The sequence below is a fragment of the Lissotriton vulgaris genome, chromosome 3_1 (genome assembly GCF_964263255.1).
Source record: "Lissotriton vulgaris chromosome 3_1, aLisVul1.2, whole genome shotgun sequence".
Lineage (NCBI taxonomy): Eukaryota > Metazoa > Chordata > Amphibia > Caudata > Salamandridae > Lissotriton > Lissotriton vulgaris.
Window position 1 is genome coordinate 2,109,120,106 of NC_141689.1, and position 27,132 is coordinate 2,109,147,237.

Genomic DNA, 27,132 nt, shown 5'->3' on the forward strand with positions numbered 1-27,132 from the left:
TGCACAGCAATCACCCCCACCCCTTCCCCTTCCCTTTCCCCTTCCCCAATGTGGTAGAGTGAACCTCACTCCAGTACAGGTTTTAGTATACACCAGCAATGCATTATGGGAGATGTAGTCAGTGAAACACCTACCATGTCAGACAACACACCAAACAACAAGGCATGTGACACACATCAGTGATGAGCAAGCTGAGGCAATAGCGATTGTTTCAGAGATGAGAATTTAATTGTATAAGCAGGGCTGCAGGACCACAGAGCTAATGTACGATTTTCTGTCCACAGGCGAGACATCTCGCAGGCGTCCCAAGGACAAGGAAGGTAGTACACCCCGGAGAGAAGGCACACAGGAGGCGAGTACCAGTGTAGGGCACACCACACAAGCAACAGTGACATCACCAACACTGCCAGCCTCGCCACACCTGCCAGCGTCACCACAGCTGCTGGCCTCCCCACACCTGCCAGCATCACCACAACTGCTGGCCTCCCCACAGCTGCTGGCCTCACCACTACTCCTGTCCTCACCTTAACTGGTAGCGTCACCGGCTGCAACAACACCTGCAGTGCAAAGAACCAGGAGGCATGTTGTGGGCACACTCCGGGAAATGGAGTCTTCCGCAGAAGACACGGTGGGGGTGACATATCAACCGTGGCAGTTGAGGACAGCAATGCTCATCAGCAGTTCACCGCGAAGGGGGCCCACACAGGTGCCAGACGCCCCAGGGCCATGGACAGCAGTCCAAACCAACATGGCGAGGGTCCTGGTGTCTTCGGCTGCCTGGAGGCAAGTATGGTAAAGGTGCAGTGCATGCAGGGGAAGGCCATCCAGTCGGTCCAACGACAGATGAAGCACCTAAATGAAAATGTAAAAAACATTGCTAAGGGCATCAGCTCAATGGCGAAGGGAATGAAAGAGATGGCTGCGGGCATGCGGGACATGTCCCAGTCAGTGCTGCTGCTGTGCAACAAGCTGGACGAGGACAGGGCAACAAGGCGCAGGGAGAGGCAGAGGTCTGAACAACACAGAAGGGCAGTGAACCAGCTAGCCACTGCCATTTCCCTACTCTGCAGGCGCTACGTCAACATGCAGGAGGGACTGGCACACTGCAGCAGTGAAGTCTCCAGGGCCCTTGTGAGGGTGACAAGTGCAGTTGAGGTGCTGCTGACTGCTCAGTTGGCAAATACTGGTGCTCTGTATGTGGGGGAGAGCGAAGAGACCACCAGTAGGAGCAGCATGATGCCCCCTGTTACTGACACCCGGAGGAGCAGAAGGCAGCATGGGGCTGGTACTGGCCCTCTCTCTATGCAAGAGAGATTCATCTGGTACAGGCCCACCAGACTTTTCCGTTCCTCTAACGTAAATCTAGTAATGACCACCAGATTAAAGAAATCTCGGATGGGAGGCAGGGCTTTTGGCACAGCAGCTTCACACCTTTGGAAAGAGCTACCTCAAAGCATTAGACAAGCCAGCTCTTTGCTCTGCTTTAGAAAGTGCCTGAAGACTTGGCTATTTGCCAGAAATGAGAGTAATACCTTCCACTAACTATCAGGCCCGTATCTGTTGAGTCCAACTGTTCAGGTTACAGCGACAGGATACCCGTAGGGTGACAGTATGCGCTATATAAGAACGACAATACAATACAATACAATATAATACACAAAGCCAGTGAGGACAGCCAGCCAATGGCATCCAGCACCAGTGGGCGTGCCCGCAGACTCTGATGCTGCCCACACTCCCTGAACTGGAATGGGTAAAGTAACCCAGGACTTCCCTAATGGATGGCAACAATTGGACTGGCACATTTGGGCCTTTGTGTACTGGCGTAGTGCCAAGATATTAAAACTACGTTGTGTACATACAACAACTCGCTGTGTCTCCTTACTTACTTAGAAATAGTTGCGCGTGATCTCTGCCCGTCTTTATCTCCCATCTGTTGCTGGTGCCACTCCTGCTGTGTTGGGCTCAGGGTGTGCAAATTCATCATCATAATCCTCAATATGAGTTAATTCTACTGCTGTTTCTCTCCTAGTGGCAAGATTGTGCAGCATTGCACAAGTTGCAATGATTTTACAGCAGATGAGGGGTGAGTACTGACGTGTGCCTCTGCTTGAGGCAGCTGAACCTGCTTTTTAACAGCCCAAAGGTGCGCTCCACAACGTTGCGTGTAGATTTGTGTGCCACGTTGTATCGTCTCTCACTCGGGGTTGATGGGTTCAGGTAGGGAGTGAGGATGAATGAGCAGACGGCATATATGCTATCGCCTATGTGGAAAAGAGAGAGAGCCATTAATCACATGCACAACAACACCTACATCTGCAGTATCTATCAGGGTGTGTCACAGTGTTTTACCTAGCAGGTATCCTTCTCCGAATTACCCCGCTGCCAGACGTGTGTAGATCCCACTGTTCTGGAAGATGTAGGAGTCGTGGGTGCTTCCAGGGAATTTGGCCACGTCTGTGATTATGTTGGCAGCATCACAGATTACCTGCACATTTATGGAGGGGGTGGACTTTCTGTTCCAGTAGATGTACTCAGTGACTGCAGGTGGGCAGATTGGGATGTGTGTGCCATCAATACAGCCGATGACATGTGGGAACTGTGCAATTTGGTAAAAGTCAGTCTTGGTCTTCAGCGGTTCCGCATGTGTGCCAGGGAAGCTGATGTAATGATGCATTCTCTGCATCGTGGCCTCCAGGAACTTCCTGAAGAAACGGGACAGGTAGCTCTAGGACACCCCACCTACCCCAGCTATCACCCCCTGGTAACTGCCAGACGCAAGTAGGTGTAGGCTACAGAGCACCTGCACATGTGGTGGTATGGCGTGCGCCCTTGGTGTTGGGTGCTCCAGGAGTGGGTGCAGGTCCCTTATCAAGTCCAGGATGGTGTGGGGGTGTAGTCTGTACCTTTCATGGATCTCTGCCTCAGTAAGTTGGAAGAGTGTGATCAGCTGTCTGTAGACTTGCTCCTCCCATCTCCAGATCCTCACTCCTGCTGCCTGTAGTCGTAGCCGCCTTGCAATCACATAGAAAGCCGCCATTCTGATCACACTGTTGGATTTTGGGGCCTGTTTTATGGCCCGCACCTGGTTACCACCTGCTTTCAATCCATGGTAATTACCGACTCTTAAATACCAAATTTCATGGATTTCCTAATTAACGTTTTTTCCTACATCTCTTATTGTTTTTAGTGTTTCTTATTTTCCTAGTCGGTATTTTCCGAATCGGTATTATCCGATTCGGTATTCATGAATCAGTAGATTCCGATTTGATGATGAGGAATCAGTATTTACCGATTCTTTTTTCCCAAATCGTTCCCTACATCGTGCATGCCTATTTACCGGCCGGTAATGGTGAAATGTACTGAATTTCTCCATGACCGACCGGTATTTGGCTACCTATATATGGCCCAATATATTCAAATGGGACTCGAATATCCAAGAAGCTGCTGGGGATATCCCATCACAAAGATAGCTTCAGCAGGTAGGAATTGGAATGGGCTAGAGATGAGGCAAGGATGTCCTGGGTGACCCTGTGGTACTATATTCATCGGAGTCAGGGGCTGAGCGGGTGGAAGCTGCATTGTACAGGCTCTGTGGTGGGATCAGCTTTCTGGGACAAGAGGCGAATAATGCCCAGCAAATCAGAGCTCCCACCGCCTGTGGCGCCATCTATAACACAATAGCAAAGGGCGAGCTCCCTAATAGGTGGATCTGTGTTAACGCGGCTTTCTCTTGGCATCTCCTGGAGTATTTTTTTATTTGGTTTTGTATCTCCTCTGGGGAAATATGTAGTTTACTCAGTGTTGAAGTCTGACTGCAAAGGGAACCATAGGTATGCGGTGCACTCCACTGTGTGTTCTGCTGTCACTACATTTTATTTAATTAACAAGGGTAAATCGAATGTATTCTTACTGGCCAATATATAAAGCAGCTGGTGCAAAATAGAGAGAAGCAAAAATAAGAAGTAAGTAGTTATGGATTTCCCCGTAGTGTGGCAGCCTATATACGATTATAAATCCAAGAGAAATACCACAAGCGTGAGAGGTGTAAAAATGTCTATAGGCAGATGCCTAGGGTATAGGATTTCACTCTGTGATGGCTGATGGCATGAGTTATATTATTAAGACTGTTAGGGGTATATTCACAAAAACGTGTGCTAAACATCTCCAACAAATGTCAACGCAACTTTATACATCACTGGAAAATAACCCTGTGTCAACGTGGAATTCACAACATGGCAGTACCATGCAATAGTGCACTGAAAACTTGGCCAATGTCCGCAATACAACCACTGCGACGAAGATAAAAACACAAACCCCAACGCGTAAAAAGATGCGATGTGCCCAAACGCGATAAGAAAACAGTGACAACCAGCGAGAGGCCAGCAATACCCATGCGTAATGCAGGAAAAAGCACAAGAACAGCATAAGGAAAATGCCACTAAAAAACAACATCAGCTGCGGAGTACCACGGATGCACCCTGACCAATTGCAGAGGACAACATGAACCCCACAATCCCCACGGAGGAACTCCCAGGAATACAGGGCCTGTGGAAGGCAAATGAGAAGAGGAAGACGAAGACGGGGTACAGTCACCAGGAAAACCCTATTATCACCACGGATGAGCCAGAACACCACCACCAACTGTACGTCACCTCCAACTTGTCATTGACAACAAAGAGGCAAAGATGGCACACCACCTCGGACCATGTCAATGCCGTCGCATGGCAGAGGAGGACAAGGGAAGAGCACAAGAGGCCCTGACCTGATGTGAATGGCAAAACCAACTGTCGTTTGTTCTTCGGGTGTGGCTGTGTGCGGGGCTCCATTGCCTACTGCAGGTAGTCGGGCGGCTTTACGTCTGCAGGAGGCAGGTGTTAAATACCTGCTGCTACCCCAGCTTATCGCGTGGTTTTACCTAGTATCGCGGATCTGGCAGATCGTTGTGAAAGTGGTGTTGTGTTTTTTTCATGTGTTTTTGCATGGGGACGCCTACTCTGCATCTCATTAGGGTTAGTTGGTGGTGTCCACCATGGACATAAATTGTGGGGCAGTTATCGCAGGAATACTGGAGATGTCTGCAGTGTGCACCGGCTTGTGAATGGGGTGTTAAATCTATCTCCACTTTTGATGCCATAAGGTGGAGATAAATCGGACATACGTCTTTGTGAATACCCCCCTAAGATAGGAAAGTGTTTATTATTGTCTAGTATGGAGTAACATAGAGTGATTAACTGATGTCTCTTCTGGTGTTATTCCGCTGATAGCCACTCTTTTTTCCATGCTTCATTGAGGTAGTCAGCCACACTCTCTGTGATTTATGGATTTTGAAGTTCCAGGAGAAATACCATCATACCAACCTATTTCTAATCTAATCATATTTGGGCAGACCAAGATAAAAATGCTCAGGTGACTACCTAATTTCTATTGGGCAAATGCGGGGCTCATCAACAGAAGCTCCCCATTTTTTCTAGGGCCTTCACAGCCGAACTGTTTTTATTTGCTGCTATGAAGAGCCACTGTTCACTGATACCATATTGATTGGTGGTGACCATAGCTCAATAAAAAAATTATTTTCATGCAATTGATTTTAGACTGTCGAGTAAAGGTAGGGACTTTTCTTTCTGCAAGATTTGCCAGTTATACATTACTTTATAGCATTGCTTCCTTAGAAAAAGGCCTTGTTCCCATTGACATACAGATTTGTTGAATGTCCAGACCCCCCACACCATCTACTCCATCACTTTCCTCTAGGATGCCATGACAGAAGAACTCGTTTTCATGTCATTTGTCATCTACTCAGTAGATGTACCCAATTTTCTTTAATTTTGGGAGGAATGTTTTTAATTGTAAACTATTTGGAGCTCAAATGCACTCTTTCCTCATTGGGGGTGTATGATATGTCTGTTTTAAACATTACAGTTGGGGTTCTTTGGACTGTAGGGATCAGTTCTCTACAAAACATCCTCTTTAATCTAACAAACTTCTCTGAGTCTTTTTCTAGGACCCATACATTTGCCACTTCAGTAATAATGTCTTCAATCGCAGCCTCAATGGTTTTACCTAAGAATATGACTTATTTTGGAGCCAATTTTCTTGCAAACTCCGAATCGACTCACTTTGAAAGAACTAGACACATTATAACGGTAGAATGTTGGGCCTGAACCTCGTTCTGAACTATTCCACTCATGTCTTTCTGCATTATCCCACTGTCGAACCATAGGTAATCTACTAACAGCCCAAATTGTTGCAAACTTTCATCTACAATTTCACTGATGGCTTTCATATTTTTCATCCTGTCGTACAGTGGGCAAACTGACACCAGCTTTGGTGTAGTAATGTTTTGTTTAAAAATACCTTTTTCTATTTTTTCCCCAAAATATTCCATTCACCCCACCCTTGATGAAGGATATCCTAAGGCTATTTTGATCAGCTGTTTCTATGAATTCAGCTTTCTTTGTCCGGATCCTTTCTTTGTAGGTCGTCATATATTGCCTGATTTCATCCCTCGCCATACCAACTTGCATTCAAGTATGACCTAGTGAATCTGTGAGGGCCTGCTTGTTCTTTGGGCAACCACTTTGTAATATCCCTGCACCCAATGCCTGCAGTGCATGGCTCTGGGTTAACAGCAGTGGGTAGGCCAGGACCTGTGCAAAATCCCCACTTCACAGCCAAAAGCTACGTGCAGCATGGGTTGGATGATAGCAGAAGTATGATGGAATCAAACCCTCTACTATCCCAGGAGGCCAGGGCCTGTGACATACCACCGAACCCATCATTTGTTTGCGTAGCTCTTTTCACAATAATGTAATGGGTATGCCCAGACGTGCAATCATTACACAAAAAAGAGCATGTGCATTACAGTAGTGTTACATGAAACACTTGGCTATCCCACATGCCAGCCTCAGGGGTCCAAACATTAACCTGTAGATATAGGATTTAATAAAAGTGAGTGTGCAATGGATGAGCAGCATAAAAGCCTTTGCAGTTTTTTCAAACACTGGGGGTCATGGTGCTAACAAAGCGGTCTTCACCTTCAAAAGTCATTCAAAAGTATATACAAATAGAATAATATAAAAACAATGTATGCAACACATTATGATCAAAGTGCTCATTTAAAAATGAACAACAATTTCATTCATGTTAAAAGAAGATCGAGGCCTGGTTTATAAAATATATAGTAATAGACCGGCAAAACCTATAGGCTCATCTTTAGGATGACTCTACGTACACACCACATAGAGAATAATAATCATGATATTGAAAACTCAATGGGCATGTGGGTGTCATATTGCAATATCCTAAAAACCTCAGAGCAGTGGCTGGTTCCCATATTTCTACAGAGCTGTAAAAGCCATTGATGTCTCACCTGCTTGTATCCATGACAGAAACACATTACATGATATTCCGTCTCTGCTGCATTGCTACAGGCCAGACAACTCAAATTGGATGAACTCGCCCATTTATTTGTAAAAGCACGCAACAGAAGCACCCCATGCCTGGACTGCAAATATAACTTCTTGGCACAGACCGGCTGGATATCATCCAGGGCAGGCTCTAGTCTGTACTGATCTTTTGCTCCTAAAAACACTATAGTCAGTGAGCCAGACATAGACCTCCCCTGTATCTGGGAATGTTTATGCTCCCTATACCTCTCTATCAGGTCCTTCCTTGATGTTGTGGAGCAGATTTCATCTGCATTATTCCACAAGTTACCTCTACCCATGGCCACAAGAGTGTGACCCTTGACCCTGTCGGTAGGTAGGTCGCCCCCCATGCCCGCAGCCCCACCTGACTGCGCCTGTGTCTCTGCCCAGCTGACGCTACTGCTGAGGGAAACCGAGGCCCACTTCCACCCGCAGGCTACCACCTGCGCCTCATCCCTGGTGGCCAGAGGTAGGCCGTAGGTTTGCTTTCCTGCTCTAGACTTGCTTCTGTATTGTACTTGTTTCACTCCCCATCTGTTTCCTGACCGTCTTTTATTGTATTCTGTGCCTGTATTTATCTGCTTCTGTGACCGTTCTTCCCGCATGCTATTGTCTGCCCTCTCTCCCCGCCGCTGCATCCCCTGCGGCCCGCCCCCCGCTCGCTCTCTCGTCGTTTCAGTCTTGCATTTGTATTAGATTTTGTATTGTGCCCCATTTGCTCCTGTGACCGTATTTATTGTAGCCTATATTTATCTGCTTCTGTGACCGTTTCTCCCCGCTTGCCATTCTCTACCACTTTCCCCGCGGCTGCGTCCCGTGCGGCCCACCTCCTGCTCGCCTATTCGTTGTTCCCCCCTCCCAGCTGCTCCTCCCTCTCACCTCCCCTTCTTATGGCAGCCGCTGCGTGCATAAGGCAAGCCTGTCTGCGCCCGTCCGTGTCTGGACTGCGTCCAGCGCCAGAACCCCTGGCCCCGTGAATACCACAACGCCCGACTCCGCAACGATGCCAGCACCCTCCACGCACTCAACCCCGGACGAGAACACACCTACTACCAGGCCTCCCCGAAGCACACCCAAGGACCCTTCACCTGCGGAACTGCAGCTACACCAGCATCCAGCCCACCAAACCAATACAAAGAACCCAACTACCTCAGATGCATTCTTCTCAACACCCGCTCGGCCCGCAAACACGCCGTCGAACTCTGGGACCTTCTCAGCTCTACCTCCCCAGACGTTGCCTTCCTGACGGAGACCTGGCTGAACCCCACCTCAGCTCCCGACATCACCATAGCCATCCCAGAAGGCTACAAGATCACCCGCAGGGACCGTACCAATGGCGTTGGAGAAGGAATCGCCATCGTCCACAGGAACACCCTCAGAGTCTCGACCAACACCGAAGACACCCTCTGCACCCGCAAACACATGCACTTCCAGATCCACATTGAACCCAACACCACCCTCAGAGGAGCCCTCATCTACAGACCCCCCGGACTCCGACCACAGTTCAGTGACTCCATCGCTGACTGCATCAGCACACCAGCCCTCACCTCCATGGGCTATATCCTCCTCGGGGACCTGAACTTTCCCCTCGAGAACAATAACAACACCAACTCCAACACCCTAGTCGACAACGTTGCCAACCTCAGACTCAGACAACTCGTGACAGCACCCACCCACGCCCTCGGCGACTCACTCAACCCCATCTTCACCGAACTTTCAACCACACCACCGAACCCCACTGGACCGACCACCACTGCATTCACTTCACCTTCAGAAAGCCCACTATGCACCTCCGCACCCAACAGATGCCTTGACGCGGCTGGAGCAAAGTCACCAAAGACCAGCTAACCACCAACCTCGCCCATGACCCACCTGCCGACTCCACTGACCCGAACACTGCCGCCTGCAACCTCAGACAATGAATTGACAACTGCACCACCACCCTCACCCTACTCAAGACACCCCCCAACAACCACACCAGCAAGAAAACCACCTGGTTCACCGAAGACCTCCAGGTCTCCGAACGAACATGCCGAAAACTGGAGAAGAACTGGCTCAGCGTACAAACACTGGACAGCTACGCAGCCCACAAAAACACCACTCGCAGATACCATCAACTCATTAGAACAGCCAAGAGGGCCTTATTCAAAGACCACCTAGATAACAACACACACACAACATCAAAGAGCTCTTCAACATCGTGAAAGAACTCTCCAGCCCCAGCTCCAACAGCAACTACATCCCGCCTTCGCAAGACCTATGCGGCTCGCTGGCCACCTTCTTCCACCGCAAGATCGCCGACATCCACGACAGCTTTAACGCCGCAACCGCCCCGACAACCAGCGCCCCCACGACCACCACCCACACCATCCGCCTGCTCTCCTGGACTTGAAGAATGGGGGAGTCAGGTCCTGGGACGTGGGGCTAGCTGGACCATTAATATAACTAAGTACACAGATTGCCAGCCACACACTTACTTAAATCCTCTATTTTTGAGGGAACAAACCATAAGAGACTTCCTGGTTCGTACGGGTATATCACTCAAACCCTTTTATTATTTATTTGTTTTTTATCTTTTTTTAAGTATTGATGTATGAAAGGGACACCTTATCGTTTTGTACACCTTATATACAATTATTTACAATTCGCGATTATTTACAGCACAAACACATACACATAACTAGTTGTATTATACAAAGTGAATTGCTCTGATATATATACACTAAAATATTCATACTACGAAGAAAAAATCATCCGTAATTCCATAAAGACCAGAGTCCTGGACTGTCCATTTCCCCGTCCTCTTTTTGCGTATCGTAAGAACAGGAGCATCGGACAACATCTTGTCCGAGCCGAGATAGCATTACCCAAACCTAAGAGTGACCTATTGTCTCAATGGGGAATGAAACCCATTGAGGGACATCATAAATGTGGGACATGCGTGGCCTGTGGGACTACTGTGGAAGGGAAGGAATTCCAACATGGGAATATTAAGTGGAAACACTTAAGTTTCTCAAATTGTAAAACACGAAATGTTGTGTATATAGTCATCTGCCCATGTAATAAGATTTACACAGGCAAGACAACACAACAAGTGAATATGCGCATAACGCAACATAAGTCTAGAATCAAGAATAAAGTGCTTACAGCACCTATGGTGGAGCATTGCATTGAAAATAAACACACTGAGAATGACTTAAAGTGGTTAATTCTATATGTTCTGCAACAGTCTAGACCCATTGACCATGATAAACTTCTACTAAAAAAAGAGGCCTACCTTATACTTAAGTTTAATAGCGCACTCAGCGGGCTCAACTCGCTTTCTGAAATATCTAGAGTGTGAGCTTTATCTAGTATAGTGCCTCCAAAAGAAAGGGTTGATGGTAATTGCGCGTATGTTTTTATATGTGGTTTAAATTCACCTTTTTTCACATCTAAATGATAGCCTCCTCTAGCGACCCCACTCTAAGATGGCCGCCAAGCAAGTAGCTATAAGTAGGTCCAAAACCAAGTTACAACATGGCTGCCAAACTAAGTGAAAGAGAGCTTTCTCTAGCGACCCCACTCTAAGATGGCCGCCAAGCAAGTAGCTATAAGTAGGTCCAAAACCATGTTACAACATGGCTGCCAAACTAAGTGAATGAGAGCTAGATGCCGAGTCACAGCTTGTTCAAGTAAGTCTAGAGCTAACATGGGTTTGATTTGCCACCAATATTGCAGTAGCCCCAGAAACCTAATAAAACGCTGTTATTTCCTCTAGGGAAAGCGAGCGCAAATAATAAGGACTGAGGAAAGCGGTGCCTACATGGTTAGAAAGCGTTTACCGCTGCAACCGATTAGAATACGAACAGCCCAAGCGAGGAATCCCTCAGAGCAGGTATGCCGAGTAGAGCAACGAGTGCCATACTCTCTCCGTCTGTGCATAAAAAGCGCGTAAAACGTTATTCTCATTATTTTCAGGCTGTAATACAAGACTGAAAATTAACTCCCATTTGGTGGAAACGTAGGATCACGAGCATGATCCAGTAAGGTATGTTGATAACATATGTGCCCCACTCTGGTCTTAGAAAGTGAGCAAGAACAGGTCATGATACCTGCGTTTGTTTTTAGATCCCGAAAAGAAAAGAAACTCAGTCAGAACTAATACCCTACCCTTGACCGGCGGCTGCTGGTTCAACAGGTAATATGAGGAATCCGAGTTAAATGTAGTTGGAAGCTAAACAACTGTCAGAAATGTAGCTAAAACAAGTTTTATTTTATACACTTGCAGATTTCCCGTATTAAGACAGAGCCCTGATGAGAATCCGTAGAGTTGACATACCGGATTCGAAACGCGTTGGCGTAAAAAGATTAGCCATTTATTGGTTGAATGGACTGAATGAATTAATTTGAAGTCTATTTTTCCTTTTTTGAACTGCCTACATTCAACTGTAGTTCATTGATTTATGATTGTCATCAAGTTTATACTTTTGACTCTGGTCTTTATGGAATTACGGATGATTTTTTCTTCGTAGTATGAATATTTGAGTGCATATATATATCAGAGCAATTCACTTTGTATAATACAACTAGTTATGTGCATGTGTTTGTGTTGTAAATAATCGTGAATTGTAAATAATTGTATATAAGGTGTACAAAACGATAAGGTGTCCCTTTCATACATCAATACTTAAAAAAAGATAAAAAACAAATAAATAATAAAAGGGTTTGAATGATATACCCGTACTGACCAGGAAGTCTCCTATGGTTTGTTCCCTCAAAAATAGAGGATTTAAGTAAGTGTGTGGCTGGCAATCTGTGTACTTAGTGCTCTCCTGGACCAGCATCAACGACGAGGACACCAGCGAGATCATGAACACCATCCACTCTGGATCACCGCTAGACCCGTACCCTCACCACATCTTCCACAAAGCCTGCACAGCCATCTCACCCCATCTCCGGAAAGTAATCAACATCTCCTTTGAGACAGAAACCTTCCCAGAAAGCTGGAAGCACGCCGAGATCAACGCCTTACTCCAAAATAACAAAGGCGGACCCCAAGGACCTCAAGCACTTCTGATCCATCTCACTGCTCCCGTTTCGGGCGAAGGTCACTGAGAAAATTGTCAACAAACAACTGACCTAATACCTCGAGGAGAACAGCATCCTAGCCCCGTCCCAGTCTGGGTTACGCAGCAACCACAGCACTGAAACCTCCCTCATTGTCGCCACCATTGACATCAGGTCCATGCTTGACAATGGAGAAACAGGGGCCCTCATCCTGCTGGACCTGTCAGCTGCATTCAACATGGTCTTCCACCGCACACTACGAACAGGCCTACACAATGCCGGAATCCAAGAGAAGGCCCTGGACTGGACCACATCCTTCCTCTCTGGCAGGACTTAGAGCACCCGCCTCCCCCCTTCCGGTCCAGTGCCACCGAGATCATCTGCGGCGTACCCCAGGGCTCTTCCCTCAGCCCGACACTGTTCAACATCTACATGGCACCCCTCGCCCACGTCGCCCGATAGCACGACCTTAACATCATCTCCTACGCCGTCGACACCCAGCTGATCCTCTCCCTCACCAAAGACCCTCACACCACCAAAACCAACCTTCACGAAGGCATGAAGGCCATCGCCGAATGAATGAGGAACAGCCGACTGAAGGTAAACTCGGACAAGACGGAGGTCCTACTCCTCGCGTCCACCTCCTTAGCCTGGGATGACTCCTGGTGGCTGACAACACTAGGAACAGCCCCGACACCCACCGACCACGCACGCAACCTATCGGTCATCCTCGACTCCACCCTCTCCATGACTAAACAGGTCAGTGCCATCGCCTCATCCTGCTTCAACACCCTCCGAATGCTCTGCAGCATCTTCAAGTGGATCCACACCGAAACTAGAAGAACAGTCACCCGGGCCCTCGTCACCAGCAGGCTGGAATACGAAAACGCTCTCTACGCAGGATCGTCGGCCAAGCTCCTGAGATGACTGCAATGCATCCAGAATGCCTCAGCACGTCTGAACCTCGACATCCCCCGCCGCAGCCACATCACACCCCACCTGATAGACCTGCACTGGCTCCCAGTCAACAAGAGGATAACCTTCAGGCTTCTCATCTGAGAGCTGAAGGGGATAGGGGTGAAGGGAAGTGCCCTGAGTCTCCTGTCTTCTTTTCTTTCTCAGAGACAGCAAAGGGTTCAGCTCGGTGGCTTTCTGTCTTCCTCCCAGGATGTGCAATGTGGGGTTCCTCAGGGCTCTGCCCTGAGTCCCCTGTTATTCAACATCTATGTTACCCCACTTGCAGAGGTGATAAGATCCTTTGGGTATCAAATATTGTCTTATGCGGACGATAATAACTACAAACGGGTGGGTTGAGGGTCCAAGGGAATATTTAACGACCACACAGTTACAGCCCCTAAACACAATATGTACTACAAAAAGAATAACAGTGGGTCTACAATAAATCTATGTGTGTCTAGATGACTCTATGTGTACTCTAAGTGTGTTAGTAGAGCACACAACAGAATATCTCACTATGTGAAGAGATATCCATCAGTTACTTTTCCTTTGCCGCCCTTTCATCATTTGGACCACTTCCCAGAGTGGAGAGTCCCTGTTGTTGCCACCTCACTTAATGTAGAATGGAAATGGCTAATCCTGTTGAATAAAGGACTCAAAGAACTAGTGGCTGGTATGTATTAGTAACTGAAAGCAGTGCATGGAAAAGTTGTGAAAAAGAAAAAGTGCTCTATTAAAATTGGGGAGTGAACGCAAATGACATTTTATTCTGGTGCTGTCCACTTCCAACGGGATAAAAACAATTCAGTGCAAAAGGCCAGTAGGTTCAGGAAATAGCTACTGACTGGATGTTCTGGTCCACATGTTTCTGCGTTTATTTAAAGATCCAAAGGGTATCTACCGCTTCATCAGGACCTAAGTATTTGCTACTGCTTCAAACTGATTAAAGGAAAAATTGATACAGATATCACCTGTTCAATCCTGGTAGTCCTCCTGTGTGTAAAGGAGATGTCCCAGTGCGCAAGTCATCAAGACACAGACAACATAGATAAAAAGACACATACAAAAATAAGATAACAGTACTACAGTTAGTATAAGTCATCTAATGCCATAAGTTTTATGCGAAACAATTACTCATTATGTGGGTTCTATTCGGCCCATCTCCAACATGTCCTCTACCCCACCTCGCATTCAAGAGGAACGTGCTTCTCCTCACCTGGCAACAGCTCAGGAAGATGGTGCACCGCTCTGTGATGTAGAGAAATGAGTATGTAAAGTCATAATAAAAACCTTCGCGAACGCTAGACAAGAAAGTGCTCTGTTTGATAAATGAAAACGCTCTCCTCCTTCCAAAAGGATTTCTTACGGTAAATTGTATACTCTCCTACTAGTTATCCCACGCTCAGAGGTTGTCTCACCGTGTTTAATAAGAGACATTGTCATCTCTGCAGTCTCATAATTTATAGTAGAATTCTCGTTTTAGGGAACTATACTCCCTTTCCCCTTGTGAATCTATGCGGAAGAGACCGGGACCTGGCATATACACCAATCTCTTCTGTTGTTAGCTGAAGTGCATGCCATCTCTCATGCTCTGCTTCTTATTCATAGCACCCAAGCACTGTAATCGCTATGAAACGTGGGCGGTACATATCTAAGTTATCCTCAGATATATTCTTGTCTAGACAGATCTCTCTCGCTGTTATATATTGCTGCCCAGTGGCGCGTTGGTTGCAGATTTTTTTATGTTAAGATGCTTGATAGGGGTATGAGAACCCTAGTGACCCAGTAAGTTTTATAGTGAACTTTTAAGATTCTAATGACTTTCAAAGAGCCCGGAGACCCTGCGAGTGGAGGCCCCTCCCTTCTTTATGGTTGTGCGCGCCACTCTGCAGGCTCCGTGTCCGATCCCTGTTGGGTCAGGTGAATGGCGAAAGGTCCCGGCATAGCGGTCCTCGTAGGTGCTCAATGTTAAAAACAATCATTACGTAACCATGTTATCCTGTTACGCGCATATCCTCCTCATATTAGAGATATATTTACTAGTGGCAGCGTACACTTACCTGCCCGTCGGTACACCTTGCAGCCATCTGGGCTGTATGGGGAGGTGCCGGGGCTGCGTAAGTGGACATTTTTTGTTTGTTACAGGCTGACGTTTGATTGGTTAAGCAGAACATAATCCCTCCGCGACTGAGAATCATGGGGATTGTAGTCTGCTTATCCCTTAGCCTCGAGTGCAGGCGCTTCATCATCAGGAGACATTTTGTAGTACTTATGCAGACGATACCCAAATGATCATCTCTACTACCTCACCGACCAAGGAGGCCGCTTCCAAATTTCGAACTTGTATGGAAGCGGTCTCTCAGTGGATGGTACGCAATTACCTGAAGCTCAACGGTGAGAAGACGGAGGTCCTAGCCTTTGGAGGAAACCATGACATCTGGTCCAAAGACTGGTGGCCTCCCTCTTTGGGAGATTGTCCCCAACCCACCAATTCGGCCAGGAACCTTGGCGTTCTCTTTGACTCAGCCCTCTCCTTTGACCTTCAGGTAAACAGAACTGTATCCACCTGCTGTAATACCATCCGCATGCTAAAAAAGATTGCCTCCTACTTGTCATCTGACGCTCGCAAGCAGTCAACAATTTCTCTGGTATCTTCCAGGCTTGACTATTGCAATGCGCTGTATGGGGGCATAAACAAGAAAGCCCTCCATCGTCTTCAGATGGTTTAAAACTCTGCTGCTAGGATGGTCCTAAACCTTCCAAGGCTATCATCCGCAACTCAGGCCAGAAAGGATCTCCATTGGCTACCCATACATGCCAGAATTTCCTTTAAACTCATATGTCTGGCCCACAGGGCCGTGTTCGGCTCTGGCCCTGATGGTATAAAGACTCTGGTTAGTCCCTACTCTCCCAAGAGAACCCTTCGCTCATCCTCAAGAAATCTGCTTGCGGTTCCCAGATTCAAAAAGGCGAAATGGGGAGGAAGAACCTTTTCCACTCTGGCCCCTAAACTGTGGAATAACCTCCCCCCCGAGCTTTCCAACCAACCTTCCTTGATTGCCTTCCGGAAGCTCTTGGAGACTTGGCTCTTCTCTCAGGCTTATTATTAAATCTATCTTTTTGTTTATGTATTTTATATATACCTTATGTTTTAGTCTGCGGCTTGATGCCCTTAGGGCTAGGTTCGCGCATTATAAATAATCATTCATTCATTCATTATAAATAATCCTTCATCCATGCACACAAAGCTCTCCACAACACCGGCCCAGCATACCTCAACAGATGTCTCAGCTTCTACACCCCCACTCCCAGCTCCGCTCCGCCGGCCTCACCCTCGCCACAGTCCTGTGCATCTGAAGAACGACTGCTGGCGGCATATCCTTCTCCCACTGCGCCGCCAAGACCTGGAATACCCTCCCCACCAACCTATGGCAGACCCAAGACCTACTGGCCTTCAGAAGACTCCTCAAGACCTGGCTCTTCGATCAGTAGCAGCACCCCCCCAGCGCCTTGAGACCTTCACAGATATGTAGTGTGCTTTATAACTTCTGTTATTTTAAAGAATCACACTCTTCCTAGCTTGCCTCGTGGTCTCCTGGGCACTTATTCATCTTTGAGACCCCCGCGCAGCCGAGATTAACGCTGCCGCGGGATAGGGAATTCGCTACTCGGCGCCATCACCACGCCTGTCCTCAGGCCACGCCCCTTCACAGTAGGCCACGCCCTGAATTTCCCCTATGAAAAATGTGCTTTCCACGGACGCGCAGCGGACGGGCGCAGCGGGCGCGCCTAAGGCAAGCCCGTCTGGGCCCGTCCGGGCCCGGTCGGCCCCAGGCCCAGTCTCTATGCCCATTTCCCCGAAGAGCCGACTTACTTACAGCCAAGGTAAACTCCTCGCACTTAAACCATCAAAAAACATCAACTGTACTTACACCTATATAGGAGAAAAACCCTTCTCTAACTGCGACCTTTGCAACCCGGCTTATGCCGGCGCAGAATGCCACGGCCTACAATTAGGCCTCCTCAATTGTAGGTCCCTCCCTAAACACTCTCTTGAGATAAACCTTCTCATACAAGATCTGGCCATAGACATTCTGTTCCTCACGGAAACTTGGCTCACCCCCTGCACCGACTCTGACATCGTCAATACCCTTCCACCCGGCTACCAAATCCACTCTCAAAACAGACCCCTCGGAAGAGGAGGTGGCCTGGCAATAATATACAGAGAGCACTTTGCCTGCAGAACAAATAACGGCAATATCGATGACTGCGAAAGCTGCCATTTCGCCCTTCATATCTCACCTGCAACCTCCCTCTCTGGTCTACTGATATATCGGCCACCAGGAGCCCCTTCTAAGTTCCCTAGCGCTCTCGTTGAGACTGTTACCCTCTTGGCAACGACATCCCCCAACTTTGTTATCTTGGGTGACCTCAATCTCCACTTTCTAGACCCCAAGGACCTTACTGCCTCTGAACTTCTCATGGATCTCACCTCTTGTGACCTACGTTTGGTGAACTCTGAGGTGACCCATGTCAAAGGGCACCTCCTGGACCCCGTCTTTCCCAACTTCCTTGATCTCAAGACCCTTTCTCCCCACCAGCTCCCGTGGACAGACTATTTTTTGATTCCCATTGACTGGCATCTCCAGGTCCCGCAACTCCAACTGCTCACTACCAGGGTCACAGATAGACGCTGGCACAAACTCTTGCTCGAAGAATGGGCCTCCAGGCTAAGGGAAGCCCCCCCCCCCCGGCCCTAGATCCAGTCACCGCCGATACACAGTTTAACTCCTGGCTCACTCAATCACTGGACTGCATACTCCCTAAAACTAGTACCGTGAAACGAGCCAAAATAGTGAACCCGCCCCCCTGGTACACCCCCGAGCTCAACGTACTACGTAAAGACTGCAAAAGGACAGAGAGTACCTGGAGGAAGGACAAATCCACAGTCAAAAAGGACGCATTTCGTGCCTCCATAAGATCCTACAAACTTGCACTACGTAACACCAAAAGCCACTTCTTTGACGAAAAAATAAAAAAATCCTCTTGTTCAGCCAGAGAAACCTTTATCATTTTAAAAGAACTTCTCAAAATCCCGGATCCTCGGTCGGATAGACCCCCTGATCCCAAATCCTCCGAGGAGAAATGCCACAAATTGTCTAAATACTTTGACGAAAAAATCCAGAAAATTCTCGCCACCCTACCCCCAGTCGACCACAGTACCAACGACGAAGGTCACCCCAAAGCTGACCCTATTTCCAGCCCTCACCCGGACCACCCTACCATCCACCTAGACACCCTCGGTCCGGTAACCATTGAAGAAGCCCTGAGCTCGCTCGCCACAATCAAAAGTGGCTCGCTTAGTGATCCAGTGCCCATGCGCATCCTTAAAAAAGTGGCTTCCACCATTGCCCCCCCCCTTACAGACCTCATTAACTCCTCTTCATTGCAGGGAAAGGTCCCCTCCAGCTGGAAGGCGGCCGTTGTTTAGGCACTTCGAAAAAAAACCTCACTTGACCCACTGGACCTGGCCAACTACAGGCCAATATCCCTTCTCCCCGGAATCAGTAAAATCACTGAAAAGATAGTGAATAAAAAGCTCTCCCAGTTTCTGGAATCTAACATCTTGCTCAGGAGCTCACAGACGGGATTTCGACCTGGTCAGGGCACGGACACCGCCCTTCTGGCTGCAGTGGAAGAGACCAGATGCATTCAGGACGAAGGAGGATCAGTGGCAGTGATCCTCCTGGACCCCAGCGCGCATTCGACACTGTCAACCACCGGGTCTTAATCCAGCGACTCAGAGACATCGGGGTGGAGGGCATGGCCCTAGCCTGGTTTTCGTCATTTATAAACCACCGCTCCTTTCAGTTCTGGGAAAATGACACCCGCTCCCCAGCAGTCCCCCTCCAGTGCGGAGTGCCGCAGGGCTCTTCACTTAGCCCGACATTATTTAATATCTATATGTCCCCACTGGAGGAGGTAGTTACCCCATTTGGAGTAAAAATCATTAGTTACGCTGATGACACCCAGCTTGTGGTGTCCCTATCACATCCAAACCAAGAACCATCTAATCTCCACAGTTGTCTCTCCAAAATTCAGGGTGGATGAACAACTCAGCGCTGAAACTCAACGGGTCCAAGACTGAAATCCTGCTTTTTGGTCAAAGAGGGCTCTCCCTTCCCCCCAATGTCTGGCCCTCCTGTCTGGGGGAACCTCCGGCCCCCAAAACCGAGATTAAGAGCCTGGGAATCTGGCTAGAGGAAGACCTGTCCTTCAAAACCCAAGCAAAAAAAAACGCTGGCATTTGTTTTGGACTACTCAGATCAGTCAGGAAAATCCTTCCCCTGCTCCCTACCACCTCTCGCAAACTGCTGATCCAAGGACTTATTCTATCTAGGCTGGATTACAGCAATGCCATCTACCTGGGAGCCCCCGAATCCACTTTCAACAAACTGCAAAGAATTCAAAACTCCGCGGCCCGGCTTCTCACCAACACCCCGGCCAGATCTTCGGCTAAACCAGCTCTGAAGCTCCTTCATTGGCTCCCAGTAAGAGAAAGAGTCAAGTTTAAAGCTCTCTGCCTGGCTCATAAACTTTTACAGGACAAAGGCCCCCCATTCTCAAAAACTTCATCATGCCCTACAAAGCCACAAGATCCCTCCGTTCAGATCACGAACACCTCATCATAGTTCACAGAGTGAAAAAGGCCCGCACAGGCGGTCGTCGATTCTCTGTGAACACAGCTAACCTTTGGAACTCCTTCCCCCGTAAACTAAGGACGGAATCAGATCACCTCCGTTTTAGGAAAATGCTGGAAACGCACCTCTTCCCTTGATTTCCTTTCCTCTCTGACTCACCTCTCTTTTGACTGTCTTGGTTCAGCGTTGGGATGCTTACGGGTTACTATGCGCTCTACAAAACCCAATTAATAATAATAATTAATAAGTGTCTTGATTGATTGATTGATTGTTCTTAATAAAAGCCAGCCATGGTAGTTTGCCCGCACCCTGTAGACTCAGTACTTCACTCAGCTCTTCCCTGTATGCAGCCAATTCCGGGGTACTCCACAGACATAGCCAGAATTGAGGAGGTCTAAGAGTGGCTTTTTCTGTGATTGGTCCAGTCTAATCCCAAGGTCCACGTGAAGCGGTGTGAACGGGGAGCTTGGGGGAAGGCCCACTAATTGTCTAGCAAAAGAGTTCTCAATTCCTGATATAGAGCCAGTTGAGCAGTGACCCCAGATTTCAGCTCCATACAGGGCAGCCCCCCTGGCTAGGGCTCTATAAATTTCCACCTCCGGGCCACCACATTTGTGGGTACAGCTCCCATATACCTTTGTCAGTCTCCTCTTTGTCTGGGCCAGCTTTAAACTTGCTTTCTTAGTTTGAACCCCCGAGTCAATTTATTTGGTGAGCGTGATAGCAAGGTATTAAAAAACTAATGCCCTCTCCAGGGATTTCCCATCTTGGTGAGGATTTGAGCGGGTACTATTACTTGCATTAAATACCATGTATTTGGTTTTCTGTAGGTTGATCTCCAGCCCCCTAGTTTTATAAACAAAATAAAAATGTCTAGGGCCCTCTGAATTCCCATGGGTGACTTTGAGAGCAGGGGGTATAGTCGGCGAACATCATGGCAGGTATTTTATGGTTCACCAACTTAGGGGCATCAATATCCTTCCCTGCAGTCAATGACTCAACTAAACCATTAATAAAAAGGCAAAAAAGAGTCAGGGTTGGGGCTAGGACGCAACCTTGGTGTACGTCTCTTTCTACAGGTATTGGGCAGTGAGTTCACCTTTTTTGCCGTACCTAGTTGGCATAAAATTGCAATGGTGAAAAAGGTATGCTGGAACCTCCATATCCAATAAGATTGCCCCCAATTTGTCCCTCAGTACCAGGTCAAATTCAATCAATCAATCAATCAATCAATCAATCATGGCATTTATAAAGCACGCTACTCACCCGGGAGGGTCTCAAGGCGCTGGGGGAGAGGGGTATGTTACTGCTCGAACAGCCAGGTCTTGAGCTGCTTCCTGAAGGAGAGATGGTCTTGGGTTCGCCGAAGGTGGGTGTGGAGGGAGTTCCAAGTCTTGGCTGCCAGGTAGGAGAAGGATCTTCCTCCGGCGGTGGCTCTGCGGATGCGTGGTACGGTGGCGAATGCGTGGCTGGTCGATCGTAGCTGGAGGGTGGGCGTGTAGAAGGTCATACGGTCGTTGAGGTACTTTGGGCCCAGGTCGTGGAGAGCCTTGTGTGCGTGGGTGAGGAGTCTGAACGTGATTCTCTTGCTGACGGGGAGCTAGTGCAGGTCTCTCAGGTGTGCGGTGATGTGGCTGTGTCGAGGGATGTCCAGGATGAGTCGTGCGGAGGCGTTCTGGATGCGTTGGAGTCTTTTTTGAAGTTTGGCTGTGGTTCCGGCGTAGAGGGTGTTCCCGTAGTCCAGTCGGCTGGTGACGAGTGCCTAGGTGACGGTCTTCCTGGTTTCAGTGGGGATCCATCTGAAGATCTTGCGGAGCATGCGCAGGGTGTTGAAGCACGAGGATGATACGGCGTTGACTTGTCTGGTCATTGACAGGGAGGAGTCCAGGATGAAGCCCAGGTTGCGTGCGTGGTCCGTTGGTTTGAAAGCGGTGCCCGGGGCCGGGTGCCACCAGGCGTCGTCCCAGGCGGAGGGTAATGATCCCAGGATGAGGACTTCCGTCTTGTCTGAGTTCAGTTTAAGGCGGCTGTTCCTCATCCAGTCGGCGACGTCTTTCATCCCTTCGTGTAGGTTGGCTCTGGCGGTGGTGAGGTCGTTGGTGAGGGAGAGGATGAGCTGGGTGTTGTCGGCGTAGGAGATGATGTTGAGGTTGTGTTGGCGTGCGATGACTGCGAGGGGGCTCATGTAGATGTTGAAGAGGGTTGGACTGAGTGAAGATCCTTGTGGATTTTAGGTCCACAAATATTAAGTAGAGACTACCACCCTCTATACACACTGATTTCCAATGTAGTAATTGTAACCTAAAAATGTGGTCTATTGTAGCCATCTTCGCTCTGAAACCAGCTTGGAGGGGACTAAGAACATTGTGCTCCTCCATCCAGCTCAGGAGTCACCCCAAGAGTACGCGGATTAATATTTTTTGGGTTACGTCGATAAGGCTGATAGGTCAGTAGTTAATAGGGAGAAGCGGAGATCAATTTTTATTGATTGGTGTGATTTCGACCCCCGCCCAGGTGGAGGGAATCGACATTCCTTGCAGGATAGCATTAAACAAAGACCACAGGTAGGGGATCCAGATGGTAGGTTCACTATAGATGAAGTCCCCGGGGATCTTATCTAACCCTGGGGCCTTGGATGGTGCTACCCTGCTCAATGCATCAGTTATCTCCTTCAAGGAGATCATAAGGCCATCAAGACCAGTAGCGGCCCGTTATGGGAGTGTTGCTTGGCGCTGACATGGGGCAGGGGAGGGGTAGGATGTGGGGTAATAAACTCTGGAATACGGCCGCACAGAGGTAAGTATACCAACAAATAAACAAAACAAATTTCCTTGTGGGGGCTGCATCGACAAATGCCATACAGCGAGCGCAACGAAATTTGTTTTATTTATTTATATGTTTACTTACCTCTAATCTTCCATAATCCGTAGTTTACCACCCCCTCCCTCCCCCACCCCTCCTCAGCGCCCAGCAGCACTCCCACAACAGGGCGCTAGTACTGAAGACAAATTGGCTTGGGGGGGCAAAGCTCATTATCAGCTGGCCCATCCTCATCATCTACCCTTATATGTAAGGATTGGAAATGAGCCTTCCAAACATCCGCCCCTATAGTGAGTTCTAGGGCCAGTTTTCCTTCTAAGGAGCTTGACTTTACCACATTCCAAAAGGACCTCATATTACGGGTACTTAGGGCGCTTCTCAGGGTGTCCCATTTATGACATTCCCATCTTCTTTTTTTTATCGATTGTACTTTAGTGGGCTGCCCTTTTTTGTCTTATTAACAGCCTATCCTTACGTTTTATAGCAGTGATAAGATCTGACTTGGCCATACGGCAGCTATCACTATACCAGCGGTGTCGTGATCTTCTAATCCCCCTTATTCCTTTGTTGGGAAAGAAAATGTTAGCCATAGTAGATACTAGATCTTGGTGGTTATCAAAGATTTTCGAAAGAGAAGTAGGAATGCCGTCTGTCAAAGTAAATTGGTTTGCGGCCATGAGAAATGAGATGATTGTTTGGTATAGAGAGGCCAGCTTTTCTTGAGATTGACAGAATTCCCCCATCGAACTCTTCTCCTGCCATTGGTCAGTGTTAGTCTTGACTCGAGTGGTGGTTGTGTTTCAGATACACCCTTAGCACAGGTTGAGATCACCAAAATTATAAGAGCATTTTGGTCACTATCATAGCGGTGCACGATCTTGAAATCTAACACTCTATGCCAAAGTTTTGTATCTGCCAGAATGTAGTCTATAACAGAGTCATATCCCGGTCTATTAAAAGTGTAATTCAACGGTGTGTCAGATTTTCTACGGCCATTGCATGCTCTTAATGAGAGATTCAGTGTGAGGGTATTCATTGGCAGCATCAGTGGAGTCCATGCCCAAGTTGGTGGATGTTGGGCTCTGGCATGGCCCAATGTAGATCCTCATCACTGAGGTTACCATCAATCAAGCCATTCAGTGGCTCGAACTGACAGTTGAAATCACCACCTACGATCACCCACTAATTGTCAGGAATGGTGTGGAGAAAGGCGGTCAATTGATCAAGAGTCATGGACTCATGGCTATAGCCAACTGGCCGGGAATAGACATTTATGAGGGGAATTCTGACCTTAATAGGAAAAATCAGGAAGATACAAAGAATATAATGTGAAGATGTCTCTATCTGTTTCACTACACAGTCCAAATGCACAATGACCCAGGAACAAAGTCCCTCTGAGGGCTTCCCCTACCCCCAGAAATGGCTGCTACGCTAAATGACGCATAGCCTAATCTATGCATGTCCACCCTAGCCCCGGTTTCCTAAAACATGCAGATCTCATGTTGTTCTATGAATGCCCTCCACTCCGGATTGTCCAATTTGGTGGAGAGACCTGCAAATTTCCATTAAGTACCTGCAGCCTAGGAGGGCCCGCACAGTTGTCTGGGATATGAGACTGGACACCAGACATTGATGTGCCATTATCTAGTAGGAGTGGGCTTGTAGTCTCCAGCCCCATTGGCCTTAAGCCATTACTAGCATCAGAGTGGTCAGATATGGGTGATGGGGATTTTAAAGTCACCCACTGTTGGCAATTGAATGCCAGTATGCACACTGGGGAAGGACCAGGCAAAAGGTCCATGCCATCCGCCGCTTTCAACTCCTCTCTCTCCAACAGCACACTCCTTTACCTGTTCCCTTCCTGGTTTGGATACCCGCATTGCTGTACAAACTCCCCCTGTTGAATTGGGCTCCCCAAAAGCTCCTTCTGGTGTTCAGATCTCTCGTTCCAGGGCCCTATGGGGTCAAGTCAATCCAAGGACTATAGAGAGGCAATCCTAAGGGGGGTTGAGTCCGTAAATCATCTGCTATTGTAGATTGCTCCTCCCAATACTAATCTGGAATCCATATCCACAAATAAGTCTGTCTCTGTCTGCCTACCCAAGACTCAACCAAGGTAGCAAGCTTATCCACCCGTTCCAACAGAGTCTTAAGTTTATGCTTAACATTGACCTTTACTTGGACCTGTAAATCCACCACCAGGTTGGTCACCCATGTTGGATGCTCCCTGCCTACTTGTGGAGAAACCCATGTCCTACCCTCACCAGAGTCACCATTCACTGAAGACTCTACAACATGCTTCTTACGTTTTGTACCCGAACTTGCCACTGATTTAGGTTTCCCTTTTTCTAGCGGGCCATGATGAGCACCCTCCGGATACAGGTCAGTGATGGATTCTACGCATACTGTTGCATGAGTCCTTGGCTGGAGGATTAAAGGATCCAAGGCCAAAGCTAATGGTGAACTTGAGGCATCATGATTGATGAAGGGTAAGGCTAGATCAGGGGTTAGCCATAAATGCCTTTCAGTCAGTTCAATTCAACTACACCTATAGCCCTCTGGAACATCCTGTCTATCGAGGTTCATTTCAATGCAAAACTCATTGTAAGGAAGTTAAAAACCTGCATTCTAAAATGTGCTTTTTATTGTAGTACATTGCCACTATCAAGTAGGCTTAATAACACAATTATAAAGTGAGAAAATAAAATGCATTGTGGAACTCTGTAAACTTTAGCCATTGATCTGGATGTTACAAAGCAACAACCCTTTAAATGAACTTGTTTGAAACCTTCAAACGACTGTGAAACTCATTGTCTACGTTGCTCTTCTCTTAGTTATCACACCTAATATATTTCCATTTACCAATATTCCAGGAATCCAGTAATCGTTGCAAAATACTATCGGGTTACAAATTAAATATTGAAACAACAAAATTATCTCAGTAGATACACACTCCTCAAACATTTATATGAGGTCCAAAAGTTTCACTACATGAGGGTCTGACTTACCCAGTCCTCTGCAGGATTGTTCTCTGTCAATTGAAAACCACATTATTGCGAAATTAGCAGACTTCTGGCTAACAGGAGGGGCTTCCTGGATTTGGCATGCAAATATTAAGATTGTTATTCTGCCAAAGCTTTTATTTTTGTTTAGGACTATTCTAATCAAACTCTCATCCTCTTATTTGAAGCAACTGGAGTGTTTGATCATATTCTTCACTGTTCACCACAGATACATTTCTATTGTTTAATTTTTCTTTTACATTTCAGAGGTGGCTGGAAAAAAAAACTATTTCCACTATTATTACTGGGTTGCACTGTATGCCTGCCTTATTAGACAGACACATTTTTTCAACCACAACACCTTATTCATCTAGGAAAATCTAGATAACTCACCCAAATAGATTATTATTTTGATTCCCATGTCCTCTATAGCAGTGTTTCCCAAACTGTGGTCTGGCGACCCCTAGGGGTCCTTGACACATTCCCAGGGGGTCCGCAGGCAGCAGTTTTAAAAGCACTGCAAAGTTTCCTGTATCATTGCAGTTTTCGAGCAACAATAAAAGTGTCTAGATAACATCAGTGATTAATGTACCTGCAGGAGAGGGATGAGAGTTTTGTCCTGTGGTAGCTTTAACTTATCTAATGTAGCACAGAGGGTTAATATGCCTACTGCAAAGAACGTGTACCATGCATTTAAAAAGATGTATTTCATGTGCATAGGTCAGTGGGATACTGCTTTTGTCAGTAACTTATTTTTCTTCCCAGATTGTTGTTCCCTGGTGCATAGTAAGGTTTTCATTTACTATTCTTTAAAAGCTAATAAAATTCAATACGTAATGATAAATGTGTTGTAGACTGCAACATTGTTTGCCAAAATCTTTTGGGGGAGAGCCTTACAAAGCCCTCTCTGTAGTGGCCAGGCTCACTCACTGCACTTGGTATGCACCGTATGGGGACTGGTCTGAAAACAATTTCTAGGGCTGCTTTTGGTTTCCATTCTGGCCCTGGCAGGCGCAGGAGCCGCGTACTGTAAAATAAAACCAGTCATTTAAAAGTTAGTCACAGGGATGCAGCACCAATCTTCCGATTAAATTATTTTGTTTTTTGCAAATTCTTTCAACATAAAATATTAAGAGGGATATTTACAACAGAAGTGGAGGTGGGTGTCGTTAGCCT